The following is an 18,946-nucleotide window of genomic DNA, read 5'->3' on the forward strand; positions in this document are numbered from 1 at the left end:
CGAGTAGCTGGGACTGCAGGCGCGCACCACCACGCCCAGCTAATTTTTGTATTTTTAGTAGAGATAGGGTTTCACCATGTTGGCCAGGATAGTCTCAAACTCCTGACCTCGTGATCCGCCCTTCTCAACCTCCCAAAGTGCTGGGATTACAGGCGTGAGCCACCGCACCCGGCCTGTTTTTTACTTTTGAGACAGTGTCTGGATCTGTCACCCAGGATGGAATGCAGTGGCACAATCTCGGCTCACAGCAACCTCTGCCTTTCGAGTTCAGGTGATTCTGCTGCCTCAGCCTCCCAGGTAGCTGGGATTACAGGGATTACAGGCGCGTGCCACCACGTCCGTCTAATCTTTGTATTTTTAGTAGAGAGGGGATTTTGCCAGGCTGGTCTGGAACTCCTAACCTCAGGTGATCCATCAGCCTCAGCCTCCCAAAATGCTGGGATTAACAGGCGTGGGCTACCAGGCCCGGCCTGGATCAGGCGATTTTTTTTTTTTTTTTTTTTTTGAGACGGAGTCTTGCTCTGTCGCCCAGGCTGGAGTGCAGTGGCGCTATCTAGGCTCATTGCAACCTCTGCCTCTCAGGTTCAAGCGATTCTCCTGCCTCAGCCTCCCAAGAAGCCGGGACTACAGGCTAACACCACCACGCCCAGCTAATTTTTGTATTTTTAGTAGAGACGGGGTTTCACCATGTTGGCCAGGACGGTCTCGATCTCCTGACCTCGTGATCCGCTCATCTCGGCCTCCCAAAGTGCTGGGATTACAGGCGTGAGCAACCGCGCCCGGCCGTGATCTTTTTTTGAGACGGAGTCTCGCTCTGTCGCCCAGGCTGGAGTGCAGTGGCGAGATCTCGGCCGCGATCTTAATGGAGTTCTTTTGGAGTGATAAAGTGCAAACTTACAGAGCAGCGGAACCAACAGTTTTGCAGAACATCTAAAAACATTCATGCATATATGTATGCACATGTATGTACATGTATGCACCAAATAGAAACACTGCAAGAAAAGCCATAATTTAATTTTACAAGATGAAATATTTTGTATTTTCCATTTCATTTTCATTGTAGCAATGCATTTATTGTAAAACTTATAATTATTTTTCTAAATAATTGGACACGCCAGAAACTTGTTTATAGACAGTCAGCATCTGAGGCAACTTAAGACAGTATTTTTCACATTGTGGGTGGAGACCAATTAGGGTGTGGTAAAATTAAGTATAATCATTTTCTTAAATAGAACAGAAAATACTAGGTAAATCAGAAATAGCAAGGATATTATATTTAAATTTGGTTCAGTTATGTATGTGTGTGTATATACATACACAAACACACATATACACACACAGTCAAGATGTGAAATGCATTTATTTGTATGTGAGAATTAGTCTGTGTCAGGTGTGGTGGCTCACGCCTGTAATCCCAGCACTTTGGGATGCCAAAATGGGCAGATCACTTGAGGTCAGGAGTTCGAGACCAGCCTAGCCAACATGGTGAAACCCTGTCTCTACTAAAAATACAAAAATTAGCTGGGTGTGGTGGTGTGCACCCGTAATCCCAGCTACTTGGGAGGCTGCGGCACAAGAATTGCTTGAACCCAGGAGGCAGAGGTTGCGGTGGGCAGAGATTGTGCCACTGCACTCCAGCCTGGACAACAGAGTGAGACTCCAAATCGAAAAAGAAAAAAGAAAAAAGAATGAATTAGTCTGGATAAGCTACACTAGGTGAAATTGTGGTAACACCTCCCCACCCCCACCCCTAATCAGCATAGCTTAACATCAAAGTATTTTACATGTCATACGTCACTCCCATAAAGTCCCATAAAGTCGGCTTGCTCTCCTTGGTGGTTGTCTTCCAGATCTTCAAGAATGTAATATTTATATATCCTTCAATTACTCCATCTTGATGGTCTTTACTTCTAGGTTTAAAATCTTTCTAGAGAGAGCACAGAGGACTCATACTAGCTCTTACCCAGGGTTAAGAGCCTTGAAACAGAAACAACCTAATCACTTTCTCTCATGGGCCATTGACCAGAATAGACACATGCCTCCAATTTTTAACTGTGAAGAAAGCTGAGGCCAGGCACGGTGGCTCACGCCTGTACTCCCAGCACTTTGGGAGGCCGAGACAGGCGGATCACGAGGTCAGGAGATCAGACCATCAAGGCCAGCATGGTGAAACCCCGTCTCCACTAAAATACAAAAATTAGCCGGGCGTGGTGGCGCATGCTTGTAATCCTAGCTACTTGGGAGGCTGAGGCAGGGGAATCGCTTGAACCTGGGAGGCAGAGGTTGCAGTGAGCCAAGATCGCACCACTGCACTCCAGCCTGGGTGTCGGAGTGAGACTCTGTCTCAAAAAAAAAAAGAAAAATAGAAAGCTGAGAAATGTAAAGGAGTGTGTAGTATACTTGATGAACACTACTGTCTGTTACACTACAGATCACAATAGAAAATATTGGCAGGGCGCGGTGGCTCAGGCCTGTAATCCCAGCACTTTGGGAGGCTGAGGCGGGCGGATCACGGGGTCAAGAGCTCGAGACCATCCTGGCTAACACGGTGAAACCCCGTCTCCACTGAAAATACAAAAAATTAGTCGGGCGTGGTGGCGAGTGCCTGTAGTCCCAGCTACTCGGGAGGCTGAGGCAGGAGAATGGCATGAACCCAGGAGGCGGAGCTTGTAGTGAGCTGAGATCGAGCCACTGCACTCCAGCCTGGGCGACAGAGTGAGACTCCATCTCAAAAAAAAAAAAAAATATATATATATATTTATCTTTATATTTATATTTAAAAGGCACTACCTTAAGAAACTCCAGGCCATGGGCTATTTCACAGATTCAGGATTTCTTCAACTCTCTCAGGGTTTGTTTTGTTTGTTTGTTTTTGTGAGCCTGGCATCATCCAGAAGATAAGGATACTGCAACGAATTAGTATTACTAATGTTTTATTCTAAGCGATCCTATTACACTTTGTTGCTATTACTGGACTAGCTTTTTTTTTTTTTTTTTTTGAGGCAGAGGCTTGCTCTGTCACCCAGGTTGGAGTGCAATGGCTTCAGGCGATTCTCCTGCCTTAGCCTCCCAAGTAGCTGGGATTACAGGTGCCTGCCACCATGCCCAGCTAATTTTTTTTTTTTTTTTTTTGTATTTTTAGTAGAGATGGGGTTTCACCATGTTGGTCAGGCTGGTCTCAAACTCCTGACCTCAGATAATCCACCCACCTCAGCCTCCCAAAGTGCTGGGATTATAGGCGTGAGCCACCGTGCCCTGCAATTTTGTTTTATACCTAATTCTGCACTCTTCTTCCTACAAAACAGTGAAATCCTTCATCTTTGTATAAATCTCTTATAGAATTTGGGGGATGTGCTTTGATATAACATTACGGATACAAAATTATGTTGAAAAGTGAGTACTACATTTAGAATGCAAAAAGAGCCACAACAATTTACTAGAGCTGTGGAAATTCAGGTCCTTTCCTTCCGTGAACTCTTTTAGGCAATTTACCATAAGTGCTACATAGAACCTCTTCCTGTTTGTGACCTGGTTTCTGCTTCCACCAAATGCCCAGCAGCTCCCAGTGCTCATGGGGGCTGTGCAAGTGACAGGCCTGGAGCTTAGGCTTCCTTAGTTTCAGAGTAAATTGCTTTTGAGGGCATTCTATAAATGTAGGTTGAACTAAATTGACTTGAACCAAAAGCTAACTTCATTTAAGAATATCTCTAGTGGAATAGAGAAATTTACAAAAGCTGTTAAAATGCATAGATATCCCAGCTTACCTGGATGCAAAAGGATCATGAGCTATCTAGTAGATTTGCCTTTTTTCACTGATGATTTTTTAAACTTTTCTTTATAATTTTAGGAGTATTGTTTTTCAGGCCTCACTACCCACTAATTTAAACTTGATGAAATAAATTAATGTTGTCCCTTCCAATTTTCAACTTACCTTGTGCTTTTCAAATGGGATGTGTTCAATAAATTCTTTTTAAAAAAATTTTTATTTTTCATTTTTGTGGATACATAGTAGGTGTGTATATTTATGGGGGTACATGAGCTATTTTGATACAGGCATGCAATGAGTAATAATCACATCAGGGTAAATGGGTATCCATCATCTCAAGCATTTATCCTTTGTGTTAAAAACAATCCAATTATACTCTTTTAGTATTTTAAAATGTTAATAAATTCTTGATGCTATTGTTCAATCTCCTGTGACAAGAAAGCATTTATCCTTTTTCTTCTTACAGTGCTTTCTCCAGCAGCATGAATACTATTTCTGGTAAACTAGGAGCTAGAAGGTTAGTGGCTTTATCAAGCTCACTTAGTTAAATAGCGGCAAGAATACCTGGAATCCGATTCTTCTGATTCACAGTGCAATAACTTTTTTATCCAACTAGACAGCTTCAACAGAACTACTATGACTAAACTGCTATAAGCACATTATTCCAAGTTTGTAGTACAAGTTTTTCTTCTCAAACACAATTACTGGAGATAATCCTCTCATTTTTAATTAAATTATTATCATAATTACTTTGCTTTGTTATTAATAGTCCTTATTGTGAAAAACATCCTCTTCTTTATGTAGTCATCCCCTGTACTTCCCTTTATTTTCGTTCTGGTATACCTGTATTTGTTGAAGATGAATACACTTCTAAATTATGGAAAAGTGTCTTTGTTTTGTGCTATAAGAGAATAGCACAGACTGGGTAATTTATAATTGTCGACCAAGATAACAGAGAGAGGCTCTCTAAAAGAAAATGATCTTTATTCAGGAATAGGGCATTGCAATAGCAGCATGTGCACCCTTAGTAAACTACATGGGTATTTAGGGAGGTGAAGGAACACAAAGGTTTTTAAAGAAAAAATTAAAAGGATTACATAATTGTTTTGAGATAATTTAGCCATAGCTACAAGGATCAATTACAAAGGTGATACGAGTCCAAGGTTAGATAGGCAGTTGCTAGGCAGATATCCTCACAGAAATACTGTTTTGTGTGCAAGGTTGCTGTGGTGTTTGTGCAATGTTACGGTTTTTGCAGCATCTTTTGTGATAGTTTTTGTTACCAGGCATTTATTTGTGAGAACCATTCCTTCATGGCCCTTTGAGGCTCTATTTTTTATTTTTATTTTTTAACCCAAGTGACTCCATTTTGATCTTGATAACTTTCACATAGTGAACAGAAATTTATTAGCTCATGGGTTCTTGAGGCTGGGAAGTCCAAGATTGAGGGGCTGGCATCTGGTGAGGGCCTTCTTGCTACATCATCCCATGGCAGAAGGACAAAGAGAAGGTGAGAGAGAGAGAGAAAGAGAGAGAGAGAGAGCAAGACGAGGCCAAACTCATCGTTTTTATAAGGAACCCATTCCCAGGATAACAGCATTAATCCATTCATGAGGGCAGAGGCCTCATAGCCTAATCACTTCTCATTGGGCTCCACCTCTCAACATCATGACATTGGGGATCAAGTTTTCAACATGTAAACTTTGAGGGACATATTCAAACTGTAGTATAAAATGTATTAGTTAAGAACTCAGTCTCTAGACTGATGAGGTTCAAATAATAGCTCTGCCACTTACCAGTTGTCTAACCCTGGTCAAACTACTTAGTCACTCTGAGCCTCAGTTTCTTCATCTGTAAAACAGGGATAATTATTGGTAAGTCATAGGGTTGTGGTGAAGTTTAAATGAACTTAAATGAAATTAGAATAGTGCCTGATACATAGTAAAAGCTCAATAACTTTTAGCTTTTTTAAAATTTAGAACAAATCTGGACTCTATAACATGGACTATAAAGAACTTTGTTTTCAGAGATGAGGAAGATCTCTTTGTATCTAGCTTGATACAAGGAGGAACATGCTCTGTCTTTTAAGACAAGCCTTTGACACTGTAATGCAGTTGTATTCTTCAGGGAACAATAATCTCTGTGTTCGGTTACAATATGCCAGCTTACTCATGCCATTAGATATTTGTCCTGCCCTGTACTCTCCTAGATTTGGTGTCCCCAGACATTTGGAGGGATTCCAGAATTCACCTTTCAGTTTTGGTTAGTCTAGAATGGCCTTTGAGAGAACAAAATGTAACAATAAGAAATCTTAGAGCCAGATCTCTTCAATCCTATTGTCTGGAGATTCCCAGGATCAAGAAATGGCCCGCATACAAGATTTGCCAGAATAAAAAGTGTCCAAATAATTGGAACACCAATTAAGGTGATCCAGCTGGAGAAGCCTGTCTGGATTGTGATGTAACTAAAAGTTTACACCAAGTTATTATATTAGTTTGCTTTAAAAGATGGTGAAAGGAAAATTTATGGAATCCATAAATAGAGGTCAGAAAGATCAAATTTTGGCAGGGTGTCTGTGTTCATTTCCCATTGTTGCTATAACAAATTACCTTATTTTACAGTTCTGGAGGTCAGAAGTCCCAAATGTCATCCTTTCCTTTCACTGGTGTGCCACAGCAAGATGGTGGTGCAGTTTTCCAAGAAGAGGAAGTTTGTCATTGATGGTATCTTCAAAGCTGAACTGAATGAAGTTCTCATTCAGGAGCTGGCTGAAGATAGCTACTCTGGAGTTGAGGTCTGAGTTACACCAACTAGGACAGAAATCTTTACCTTAGCCACCAGAACACAGAATGTTCTTGGTGAGAAGGGCTGGCATATTTGGGAATTGACTGCTGTAGTTTAGAAGAGGTTTGGCTTTTCAGAGGGTAAAGTAGAGCTTTATGCTGAAAAGGTGTCTACAAGAGATATGTGCCATTGTCCAGGCAGAGTCTCTGTGTTACAAATCCCTAGGAGGGCTTGCTGTGCAGAAGTCCTGCTATGGTGTGCTGCGGTTCATCATGGAGCATGGGGCCAAAGGCTTCAAGGTCATTGTGTCCAGGAAACTCTGAGGACAGAGAGCTAAATCCATGAAGTTTGAGGATGGCCTGATGATCCACAGCTGGGACCCTGTTAATACTATGTTGACACCGCTGTGCACCATGTGCTGCTCCAACAGGGTGTGTTGGGCATCAAGGTGAAGATCATGCTTCCCTGGGAACCAGCTGGTAAGATTAGCCCTAGGAAGCCCCTGCCCGACCAAGGGCAGGGGACCCATCTTTGGGTTCATGGAACCCAAAGATGAGATACTCTCCACCATTCCCATCTCAGAACAGAAGGGTAGGAAGCCAGAGCCACCTGCCATGTCCCAGCCAGTCCCCACAGCATAACAGGGTCTCCGTAGCAGCTGTGTCTGGAGTCTGGATGTTGTTCTGTAAAGAACTTTAATAAAATCTTGTACAAAGAAAAAAGTCCTAAAGTCGTAGATGCCTCTCACTATGCTAAAATTAAGGTGTCAGCAGGGCTGTATTCCTCTCTAAACAATCTAGAGGATAATCTGTATTCTTGCATTTTCCAGCTTCTAGAGGTTCCCACATTTCTTGGCTCATGGCCCCCTTCATCTTCAAAACCAGCCATGGCCAGTTGAGTCTTTCTCATATTGTGTCACTCTAAATTGTACCTCCTTCTTCCACATTTAAAGTACCCTCGTGATTACTACCCTGGGCCTACCTGGATAATCTAGGATAATTTTCTTATTTTAAATTCAGCTCACTAGCAACCTAAATTCCATCTGCAACCTTAATTCCTTCTTGCCATGTAACATAGCATATTCACAGGTTCTGGGGATTCAGATGAGGACATCTTTGGAGACTATTATTTTGACTGCTACAGTGTCTTCAGATTGTTAGTCAGCTCTGGCCCACAGACTTAAGTATCTAGGCTCTTCAGCAAGTATGTTCTTAGGATACAAGTGGATGCATCAGATTGTTATAACTTGATAGCACTAACTTCAACCAACTTCTATTGATCTAATTTTGTACTTATGAAGCAGTCTTTCAATAATAATTTTGTTTCCCACATTAATTTGCCTATGGAAATATAATGCTATGGGCAGTAAAAAAAGTATTCAGTCAATTGGCAACTATATTTATAAATCAATTAATTTGTATTGTTTTTTCTTTTTTTTTTTAAACTCTAATCCCATGACAGATTATATATTAGGTTTTTTGCAGGTTTTTTTTTTTTTTTTTTTTTTTTTTTTTTTACAGATGGGGTCTCACTATGTTGCCCAGGCTGGTCTCAAACTCCTGGGTTCAAGTGATCCTCCTGCCTCAGCCTCCAAAAGTGTTGGGATTTACAGGTGTGAGCCACTGCGCCTGGTTGGGTTTTTAATGTATGAGTTTCTATGAGCTTGATCAATGTATTTACACCCAAGAGATAGACTAGATTTAGTAATCTGGCAGCTCGTGTTTCTGAGTCTGCAAAAATAAAGACCAGATCTGCAAACTCTGGGGAAGTCTATCTGTCTAGTGGTCTTCTGAAATGATTGATTTTGATGTACTTTTCAAACTAAAGCTCAGAATGGATCTCCCTTTCTGGCTATAAACTGAATACTCCCCTAACTTCTTTCATTATGTTATTTATCCCTGCAGCATTGGCCAATTCTCTTCCTTGTTTTTATTCATTGTTTTTCACATCTACATACTATAATTGAACTTTTTTGGTTGCAAAGTTACTTCCATAAATTTACAGTTCATTAAAAAAAGAAACGTGGATTGGCGCTAGAATTGTAACTAGAAAACTGTCTGGAATTGAGACATACTTCTTTTTGTGTGTTTCTTGTTTTCCTGTTCCAACTGGCCTATAATATTTCTCCATTCTGTGTGTTTTCTGTCTGCTTCATAGTCTCTGCATTGTAACTTTAGTTTGTATGCTCTTAGTTTTTCTCTTTATCATGAACTTTCAGCTTCAATTCCATTCTACTTCATTCTCTCCTTATTTCCTTTGTTTATATAGATAGAGGTTTCACAACAACAACAACAAAAAAAGTGTCTAGGGCCCCCCACAACTAGGGACAGCCCTGATGAGAACAACCATAATTGGCTTAGGATGGTTGGTGGTCCTTAATCTTGACTGTGCTTTAGACTTACTTGAGGCTGCTTCTAAAACAATCATCCTTTTCAGACTTGACTTCCAGACCAAATTTCTTCTATAGAATAAATACACATACAAACATATTTATATGCCTGTGTACTTATTTACATCTAAGCAAGAAGAAATAAGTGGAAGAATATATATCAAGACATTGAAATGATAATGGGAACAACCACATGATAATGAGCAACAACTATATTAGTCAGGGTTCTCCAGAGAAGCAGAACCAATAGGAGATTATATATATAATTGGCATACTTGATTATAGAAGCTGAGAAATCCCACAACCTACCATCTTCAAGCTGGAGATCCAGAAAAGCCAGTGGTGTAGTTCCAGTCCAAGCCTGAGGGCTTAACAACCAGGAGCACTGATGTCCAAGGGCAGAAGATAAGATGGATGTCCAGACTCCAGAAGAGAGAGTGAATTGACCCTTCCTCTGTCTTTTTGTTCTGTTTAATCATGCAACAGTTTGGATGATGCCCACCACATTGGTGAGGGCTATCTTCTTTACTCAGTCAACTGATTCAAATCTCTTCCTACTATGTCCTTTTTCTCTTCCAGGAGAAAAAACTTCATAGCCACACCTAGCAATAATGTTCTACCAGTTACCTGGGCATACTTAGCCTAATCAAGTTGACTCCTAAAATTAACCATCCGTAACAACCAAACAGTATAGTATTTTAACCCAAATAATAAAATAAATATACCTGGATCTATGCTGACATACATATGTAAGTATATGATTAAGTAAATAAATAAATGGGTAAAAGATAAATCTTCCTTACTAAAGAATTCCAAATAATACATGTAGACAGTTTCCCCTCCAGGGATGGAACTTAAAGCTTCACCCCTTGAGTATGGGCTGAATTTAGTGTCTTGCTTCCAAAGAATAGATTATGTAAAGTGAAAAAATAGTAACTTTACAGCAGAGACACCTGGCACACACTACCTGAACAAAGCGATCAAGGTTAACATCAACAGTGATAAGTCATGTTGGTAGTATGTATTCCTGACATGATGTGATAAGGAGAGAACTCTACCTTTACCTCTGTGGTCTTCCTCTTAAAAGTCTGTAACCCTATAACTAGTCATGAGAAAAAAAAACATCATCAGACGAACCCAAATTTAGGGACATTATACAAAACATCTGACCAGCACTATTCAAAAATATCCAGGTCATCATAAACAAAGAAAGACTGAGAAACTGTCAGAGACCAGAGGGGAATAAGGAGACTTAATGGCTAAATGTAATGTGGTATCCCGCGTGGGATCCTGGAACAGAAAAAAGACATAGTAGGAAAAATTGGTGAAGTTTGAATAAACTGTGAAAATTGATTAATAGTCATGAAGCAATAACAGTCTCTCAATTTTAACAAATGTGCCATAGTTAAGATGTTAATATTAGGGGAAACTGGGTAAGAGACATATAGGCACTCTCTGTGCTATCTTTATAACTTTTCTGTAAATTTAAGTTAAATTATTCCAAAATAAAAGGTTTGATATAGTTTGGATATTTGTCCCTGCCCAAATCTCATGTTGAAATCTAATCTTCATTGTTGGAGGTGGGGCCCGGTGGGAGGTGTTTGGGTCAGGGGGAGGATCCCTCTTGGCTTGGTGCTGTCCTCATGATAGTGAATGAGTTCTGATGAGATCTGCTTGCTGTAAAGTGTGGCCCTCCAGCCTCCACCTCTTGCTCCTGTTCCTGCTGTGTGATGTGCAAGCTTCTGCTCCACCTTCTGCCATGAGTAAAATCTCCCTGAAGCCTCCCCAGAAGCCAAGAGATGCCTGTTTTGTACAGCCTGTGGAACTGTGAGCCAGTTAAACCCATTTTTTAAAATAAATTGCTCAGTCTCAGGTATTTCTTTATGTCAACACAAGAATGGCCTAATACAAAGTTTACTTTAAAAATATACTCCAGGCCAGGTGCGGTGGCTCATGCCTGTAATCTCAGCACTTCGGGAGGCTGAGGTGGGGAGATCACTTGAGGTCAGGAGTTTGAGACCAGCCTGGCCAACATGGTGAAACTAAAAATACTAAAAATACTCTCCACTAAAAATACAAAATTAGGTAGGTGCGGTGGCATGCGCCCGTAATCCCAGCTACTTTGGGAGGCTGAGGCACTAGAATCGCTTGAACCTAGGAGGCAGAGATTGCAGTGAACTGGGATCATGCCACTGTACTCCAGCCTGGGTGACAGAGTGAGACTCTGTCTCAAAAAAAAATTTTATATATATAATATGTGTGTGTATGTATATATGTGTGTATATATGTATATATATGTGTGTCTGTGTGTATGTGTGTGTGTGTGTATATATATATATATTTTTGTGTGTGTGTGTGTGTGTGTATGTGTGTTTATATATACTCCAAAGATGCTGAGGTGCGGGTTGGTACAGCATTTCACTTACCTGAGTCTGAGGGCTGCATTGATTCCCATTTACCTTGTATGTGGTTGGTTTAGGCATGAGCAAGTGACAATTCTAGCCAATGCCATGGAGGGGAAGTCTGCTGAGAACTTCTGAGCGAGGTCTTAAACTAAAGCATTTGGAGGAAAAAAAAAATCAATCTGTTTTCTGCTACTGACTGTTGTATCTATAGTGAGCAGTTCTGGGGATGATTTTGCCCCCACTCCCCAAGGGACTTTTGGCAATGACTGAAGAGTGAAGACACTTTTGCTTGTTGTAACTGTGGGGAGAGTGCTATGCGCATCTACTGGGTAGAAAACAGGGATGCTGCTAAACATTCCACAATGCACAGGACAGCCTCCCATAACAATGAATGATTCAGCCCCAAATACCAACTTCCAAAATTGAGAAACTGCTGTATGTGATCACTGTTGTGTGGCAGATGTGCTACGACTGTGAAGACAAGGCTGAGGATGACAGAACCAAAGGGCATGAAAAAAATTAGTTCATGGTGACAATGTTGAGGAACCATTGAATTAAACAACCTCTCAAGTGCCTATATCTGGATTTTTTTTTTTTTAGTTGATTTGGCAGGTGAGTTGTTACACACTCCTTAGTGGATTCCAACTTCCATGGTCACTGTCCTGCCAGACTTTTTTTAGGTGAAAATAAATCTCTTTATTGTTTAAAAACTATGTTGGCATTCTAATTGACATAGAAAAAGAAGAAGGAGTACAACAAATTTTGTGGGACTACAAGCACAGGGTGTCCCGGGGAGGGGAAAAACGGTCCATCTGATAGAAATTCTAACTGAAATCCCACTTGCTTTGAGAAGTCACCAAAATAACTTTCAGTGTTGTCAAGACAGACGCTCAGCTGAACACTTCTGTCACAGTAGGCTATGCTTATTTTATTTGTTCCACTTATCAGGATTTAGAACAAAACTTATCTGAAAGTGACTTGAAATCAGGGAACATTGTTACAGTTTTTATATATTCTTTGAAGAAACAGCTCCCAAACTTTTCTGTTCAAAGATGTTCAGTTTATTATTATTATTATTATTATTATTATTATTATTTTTGAGATGGAGTTTCGCTCTTATTGCCCAGTCTAGAGTGCAATGGCGTGATCTGGGCTCACCGCAACCTCTGCCTCCCCGGTTCAAACGATTCTCCTGCCTCAATTCCCAAGTAGCTGGGATTATAGGCATGTGCCACCACGCCTGGCTAATTTTGTATTTTTAGTAGAGACAGGGTTTCTCCATGTTGGTCAGGCTGGTCTTGAACTCCTGACCTCAGGTGATCCGCCCGCCTCAAGGTTCTAAAGTGCTGGGATTGCAGGTGTGAGCCACCGTGCCTGGCCAGATGTTTAGTTTTTTATTAAAAATTTTAAAATATACATTTGTTCTTTGTACTAACCAAGAAGCACTGATCTTCAAAGACATTTAAAGTGCTGAAAAGGAGAAAATGACATAATCTCTTTAAATTTGCAATTTAGACTGGATGCAGTGGCTCATGCCTGTAATCCCAACACTTTGAGAGGTCAAGGAAGGAGAATCGCTTGAGCCTAGCCGTTCAAGACTAGCCTGGGCAACATAGCAAGACCGCATCTCTAGAAAAAAATTAAGGCTTGGCAACATGGTGAAACCCCATCTCTACCAAAACTAACAAAAATTAGCCAGGTGTGGAGGTGTGTGCCAGTCCCAGTTACTGGGGAGGCAGAGGTGGGAGAATAGCTTGAACCCTGAAGGCAGAGGTTGTAGTGAGCCAAGATTGCGCCATTGCACTCCAGCCTGGGCAATAGAGAGAGAGACACCCTGTCTTAAATGAATGAATGAATGAATACATAAAATAAAATAAAAATAAAAATAAATTAGCCAGGCTCAGTGGCACACACCTCTAGTCTTAGCTACTCAGGTCTGAGGCAGGAGGGTGCCTTGAGTCCAGGAGTTTGACGTTGCAATGAGCTATGATTGCACCACTGCACTTCAGCCTGGGTGACAGAGGGAGACCCTGTCTCAGAAAAACAAACAAACAAAAAAAATTGCAACTTAGAAACATTTTTGGGCCGGGCGTGGTGGCTCACGCCTATAATCCTAGCACTTTGAGAGGCCGAGATGGGCGGATCACGAGGTCAGGAGATCGAGACCATCCTGGCTAACACGGTGAAACCCTGTCTCTACTAAAAAAAATACAAAAAATTAGCCAGGCATGGTGGCAGGTGCCTGTAGTCCCAGCTACTCGGGAGACTGAGGCAGGAGAATTGCTTGAACCCGGGAGATGGAGGTTGTAGTCAGCCAAGGTCGCGCCACTGCACTCCAGCCTGGCAACAGAGCGAGACTCCGTCTCAAAAAAAAAAAAAATCGCAATTGAAATTGGAAAATAATTTTTATGTGAATTATTAAAATGGTGGGTAAATGGGAATAGATAAAAATGGAGAAAAAGCTGTTATATCTTGTTTTTTTTTCTCCCTTTTTCAAATGTGATAGGAGGGGGAAATCAAGGCATATTGAGCATAAGTTTAAAAGTTTAAATGGTCTTACATGAACTATTTCTTTAAGAAGAGACAATTAGTGACAATACTGGAGGCAAGAAGATCAGGCTCCTATGGCCAGGGCCTTGGATGTGCTAATTTAAAAGTTTTCCTTAATGTGAAAGCCATGATTTAGTCAAGTTATGATAAAAACAATACTTGCGTTTGGTAAGCTAGTGATACCACTTTTTATCTAGGATTTTATTTTATGTAATGCTACCTTTACTCACAAATTGTAAAGCCAGTAGAAACACATTTAATCTCACTAGTCTTTTAATGCACATTATTAAAAACAAAAATCCTTATTCAGCTCCCGGGTAATAAATTCTTGATCTACCTATGTAAAAATCTAACTCAGCAGTAAACATCTAACTCAGCTACCTGAAATGTTACCATAGTTAATAACAGTTACATGCACACATTTTATTTGGTCCTATTAACAAGCCTATTAAGGAGGTATTATCATGATGCTCTTTTTATGGATGAGAAAACTTAGGCTGAGAGAGGTTAAATAACATGCCCAAGTCCACATAGGCATGAGTACACTTTGGAGACATTGTGGGTTCATTCCCACATCACCACAATAAAGCAAATATTGCAATAAAGCAAACCACACATTTTGTTTTGGTTTCTCAATGCACATAAAAGTTATGCTTACAGTATATTGTAGTCTATTAAGTATGAATAGCATTATGTCTAAAAAACAATGTATGTACCTTAAACAAAAAATACTTTTGGCCTGGCGTGGTGGCTCACGCCTGTAATCCCAGCACTTTGGGAGTCTGAGGCAGGCAGATCACGAGGTCAAGAGATGGAGACCATCCTGGCCAACATGGTGAAACCCCATCTCTACTAAAAATACAAAAATTAGCTGGGCATGGTGGCAGGCGCCTGTAGTCCCAGCTACTTGGGAGGCTGAGGCAAGAGAATCGCTTGAACTCGGGAGGCGGAGGTTGCAGTGAGCCAAGATTGCGCCACTGCACTCCAGCCTGGCAACAGAGCGAGACTCTGTCTCAAAACAAACAAACAAACAAAAAACCCCCAAAAACAAAAACAAAACAAACAAACAAACAAAAACTTCATTTTTGAGAGAGAGTCTCACTCTATCACCCAGGCTGGAATGCAGTGGCATGATCTCAGTTCACTACAACCTCCATTTCCCAGGTTCAAGCAATTCTCATGCTTCAGCCTCCCAAGTAGCTAGGATTACAGATGTGTGTCACCACAACCAGCTAATTTTTGTATTTTTAGTAGAAATGCGATTTCACCATGTTGGCCAGTCTGGTCTTGAACTCTAGACCTCAGGTGATCCGCTCACCTTCGCCTCCCAAAGTGCTGGGCTTACAGGTGTAAGTCACCATGCCCGGCCAAAAAACACCTTACTGGTAAAAATTCTAATGATCACCTGAGCCTTCAGTGGGTCATAATCTTTTTGCTGGTGGAGAGTCTTGCCTCGATGTTAATGGCTGCTGACTGATCAGGGTAGTGGTTGCTGAAGGTTGGAGTGGCTGCAGTAATTTTTAAAAACTAAGACAACTTATGATTTGCTTTATTCATGGTAAACTTACTGAAGTGTTCTGATTTGAAAGGTGTGTGTTTATTATTATACATTTGTGGGTACAGCGAGTTTGTTAATTATGTGGTTAAATATTTTATATTCTTACTGATCTTTTTGTCGGCTTTTTTCTATCAGTTACTATGAGAGGTGTGTTAAAATCTCTCTCTGAAAGAAAGAAAGGAAGAAAGAAAGAAAGAAGAAAAGAAAGAAAGAAAGAGACAACCATGAAGCTTGCTGCATCAGTGGACTCTTTCTTTCACAAAACATTTTTCTGTAGCATGCTACGCTGTTTGACAGCATTTTACTCACAGTAGAACTGCTTTCAAAATTGGAGTCAGCCCTCTCAGGCCTTGCCAATACTTTTTCAACTAAGTTTATGTAGTATTGTAATTCCTTTGTTGTCATTTAAACAATGTTCACAGCATCTTTACCAGGAATAGATTCCATCTCAAGAAACCACTTTCTTTGAGCATTTATAAGAGGTACCGCCTTATCTGTTCAAGTCTCATCATGAGTTGCAGCAATTCAGTCACATTTTAAAGCTGTACTTCTAGTTCTCTTGCTAGTTCCACCACACCTGCACTTGCTTCCTCTACTGAAGTATTGAACCCCTCAAAGTGATATATGATGGTTGGAATCAACTTTTTCCAAACTCCTATGAATAACATGTTGATATTTTAGCCTCTTCCCATGAGTTACAAATTTTTTTTAACACTTTAACTTTTTTTTTTTTTTGAGACAGAGCCTTGCTCTATTGCTCAGGCTAGAGTGCAGTGGCACAATCCCAGCTCACTGCAACCTCCACCTCCTGGGCTCAAATGATCCTCCCACCTCAGCCTCTGAGTAGCTGGAACTACAGGTGCATGCCACCATCACCAGCTAATTTTTGTATTTTTTGTAGAGATGGGATTTCACCATTTTGCCCAGGCTGGTCTCGAAATTCTGTGCTCAAGCAATCCATCCACCTTGGCCTCCCAAAGTGCTGGGATTACAGGTGTGAGCTACCATACCCAGCCCACAAATGTTCTTAATACTTATGACAAATGATGAATCCTTTCCAGAAGATTTTCCTTTAAAGTTTGAAGCCAGGCATTGATTTCTCTCTAGCTATTAACGTCCTAGATGGCATCTTCTTCCAATAGAAGGCTGTTTCACCTACATAGAAAATCTATTGTTAAGTATAGCTACCTTCATAAGCAATCTTAGCCAGATCTTCTGGATAGCTTGCTGCAGCTTCTGCATCAGCACTTGCTGCTTCACATTGCACTTTTATGTTTTGGAGACCACATCTTTCCTTAAATCTCATAAGCCAACCTCTACTAGCTTCAAACTTTTCTTCTGCAGCTTCCTAACCTCTCTCACCCTTCACAGAATTAAAGAGAGTTAGCGCTTTGCTCTGGAATAAGCTTTGGTTTAAGGGAATATTGCGGTTAGTATGATTTTCTATTCAGACCACTCAAACTTTCTCTGCATCAGTAATAAGGCTGTTCTGCTTTCCTATCATTTGTATGGTCACAGGAACAACACTTTTAGTTTTCCTCAAGAACTTTTCCTTTGCATTCACAACTTGGCTAATGGTTTGGTGTAGGAGGCCAAGCTTTGTACCTGTCTTGTCTTTCCACATGCCTTCCTCACTAAGCTTACCATTTCTAGCTTTTCATATAAAGTGAGAGACTTGCAACTTTTCTTTTCACTTGAACACTTTCACTTTTCACCCTACACTTAGAGGCCATTGTAGGGTGTAGCTGACCTAATTTCAACACTGTTGTGTCTCAGGGAATAGGGAGGCCCGAGGAGAGGGGAAGTGATGGGGACTGCCAATTGGTAGAGCAGTCAGAACACACACATTTATCAATTATGTTTGCTGACTTATATAAATATGGTTCATGGAACCCCAAAACAATTACAACAATAACACCACAGATTACTGATCGCAGATCACCATAACAGATAAATGGCACCAATAGATGTACTCAATGCAGAGTTGCCACACACTTTCTATTGTAAACAGCACAATATCTGTGAAACACAATAAAATGAAGTGTGGCTGTAGAATGCTGCAGCCAGGAAGTAATTCCAGACTGTGTGCCTAGAGTGTGTATGACTTCTATATTATACTGATAGTGCCAAGAAGGAACAAAGCAGGTATGTGTCAACGTTGAACATATTAAGGACCAGCAAATAGCACACTTCCACAGGCCTTCCTACTGTGCTGAGCTACTAATAGGTCCTCAATAGATATTTATTGGTGAAGTTTTAAAATTTTTTTCCTGTTGCAGAATGGTGGGCAGAATGCTGAGCTGAGTATCAGACCCAGATGCTAACAAGGGCTCCTCTATTCATCAACCATGTGGCTTTGGATAAGTAACTTATCTGAGGCTCATTAAAAAAATTAGAATAATAATAACTGCTAGGCCTACTTCCTAATATTGGGACTATGTATGGAATTCTTCAGAAAATGTGATTAAAAAAAAAAAAAACAAATGAAAAGCTTTACAGACCCAAAATCTAAGTTCAAAGAGGCCCACTAGACAGGGTACCACACTTCTGAAAAAAACAGCTCAACCTCTTAATCACAGACTGTAAACCTAATTCCACATCCCAGTAAAAGTCTGGCTAATAACTTAGGAATCTTTCATTTGGTCTTACTTCCCTGAACTCATTTTCCTGACTTTTTCTTCTGACTCCATCACCCCTCCACCCAAACTAATCAGTTTCCTTTACAAAGTCATTTTCAGGAGCTGAAGTGAGAAAAGTGTGCCTCCCAGAGGTTAGACTCTCAGGGGCATTCTGTTCAAAGAACATAGGAAGAAACACTTTGTCCTTTTTCTCTTACCTCAGGCCTCACAGGTCTTTTTCAAAGCCAGAAGCTAAAGTGGCTTAAGAGAAAGCTAGAAGTATTGGGGTAGTGTTATTCCCACTTCAGGGTGAGGTTGTCAGGACGTACCTGTTTTATGATTCTAGTCCCTTTGATTGGCAGTCCTTGAACTAAATTAAAAACAGAGAAAAGTTCATATGATTTAAACTCATGATGCTTCTTTGTGAAAAGGGAAAATGAGACATGTTGTTAGCCCCAGCATCTTTTTTGAGATGGGGATTTTACTATGTTGCCCAGGCTGGCCTCAAACTCCTGGATTCAAACTATCCTCCCCCGTAGGTGGAATTACAGGTGCATGCTACCGTGCTTGGCTATGGGCTTGTTTTTAATCGTTGGACGGTTTGGGTGCCCCTTTCACTTTATTCTTTTTTTCCCCTCTCACTTTTTTTTCCTCTCACTTATTAAGTCTTTGTCCTCTTTAAGTCCTCTTCCAAAAGACTGGAATTGCAGGTTACATTTATACCTAAATCTTCCTACCTAGGTAAAGAGAAAATAAATTCCATAGAAAGCAGGTTAATTTGTCCACAGGACACAGAGCTGATCACTGTGGAAGATCCCTTCAATCACATCTTCGATTCTCTCTCCCTCTTTCTTTCCCTTGCCTTTGCTCTCTCCA

The 18,946-nt window shown here is 40.7% G+C and overlaps 1 pseudogene; it reads left to right on the forward strand.

Annotated features, from left to right (window-relative positions):
* LOC100462217 (small ribosomal subunit protein uS3-like) overlaps positions 1–7,874 on the forward strand; it is a 45,617-nt pseudogene extending 37,743 nt beyond the window's left edge.
* Positions 7,875–18,946: the final 11,072 nt, after the last annotated feature.

The sequence above is a fragment of the Pongo abelii genome, chromosome 5, assembly GCF_028885655.2.
Source record: "Pongo abelii isolate AG06213 chromosome 5, NHGRI_mPonAbe1-v2.0_pri, whole genome shotgun sequence".
Classification (NCBI taxonomy): domain Eukaryota; kingdom Metazoa; phylum Chordata; class Mammalia; order Primates; family Hominidae; genus Pongo; species Pongo abelii.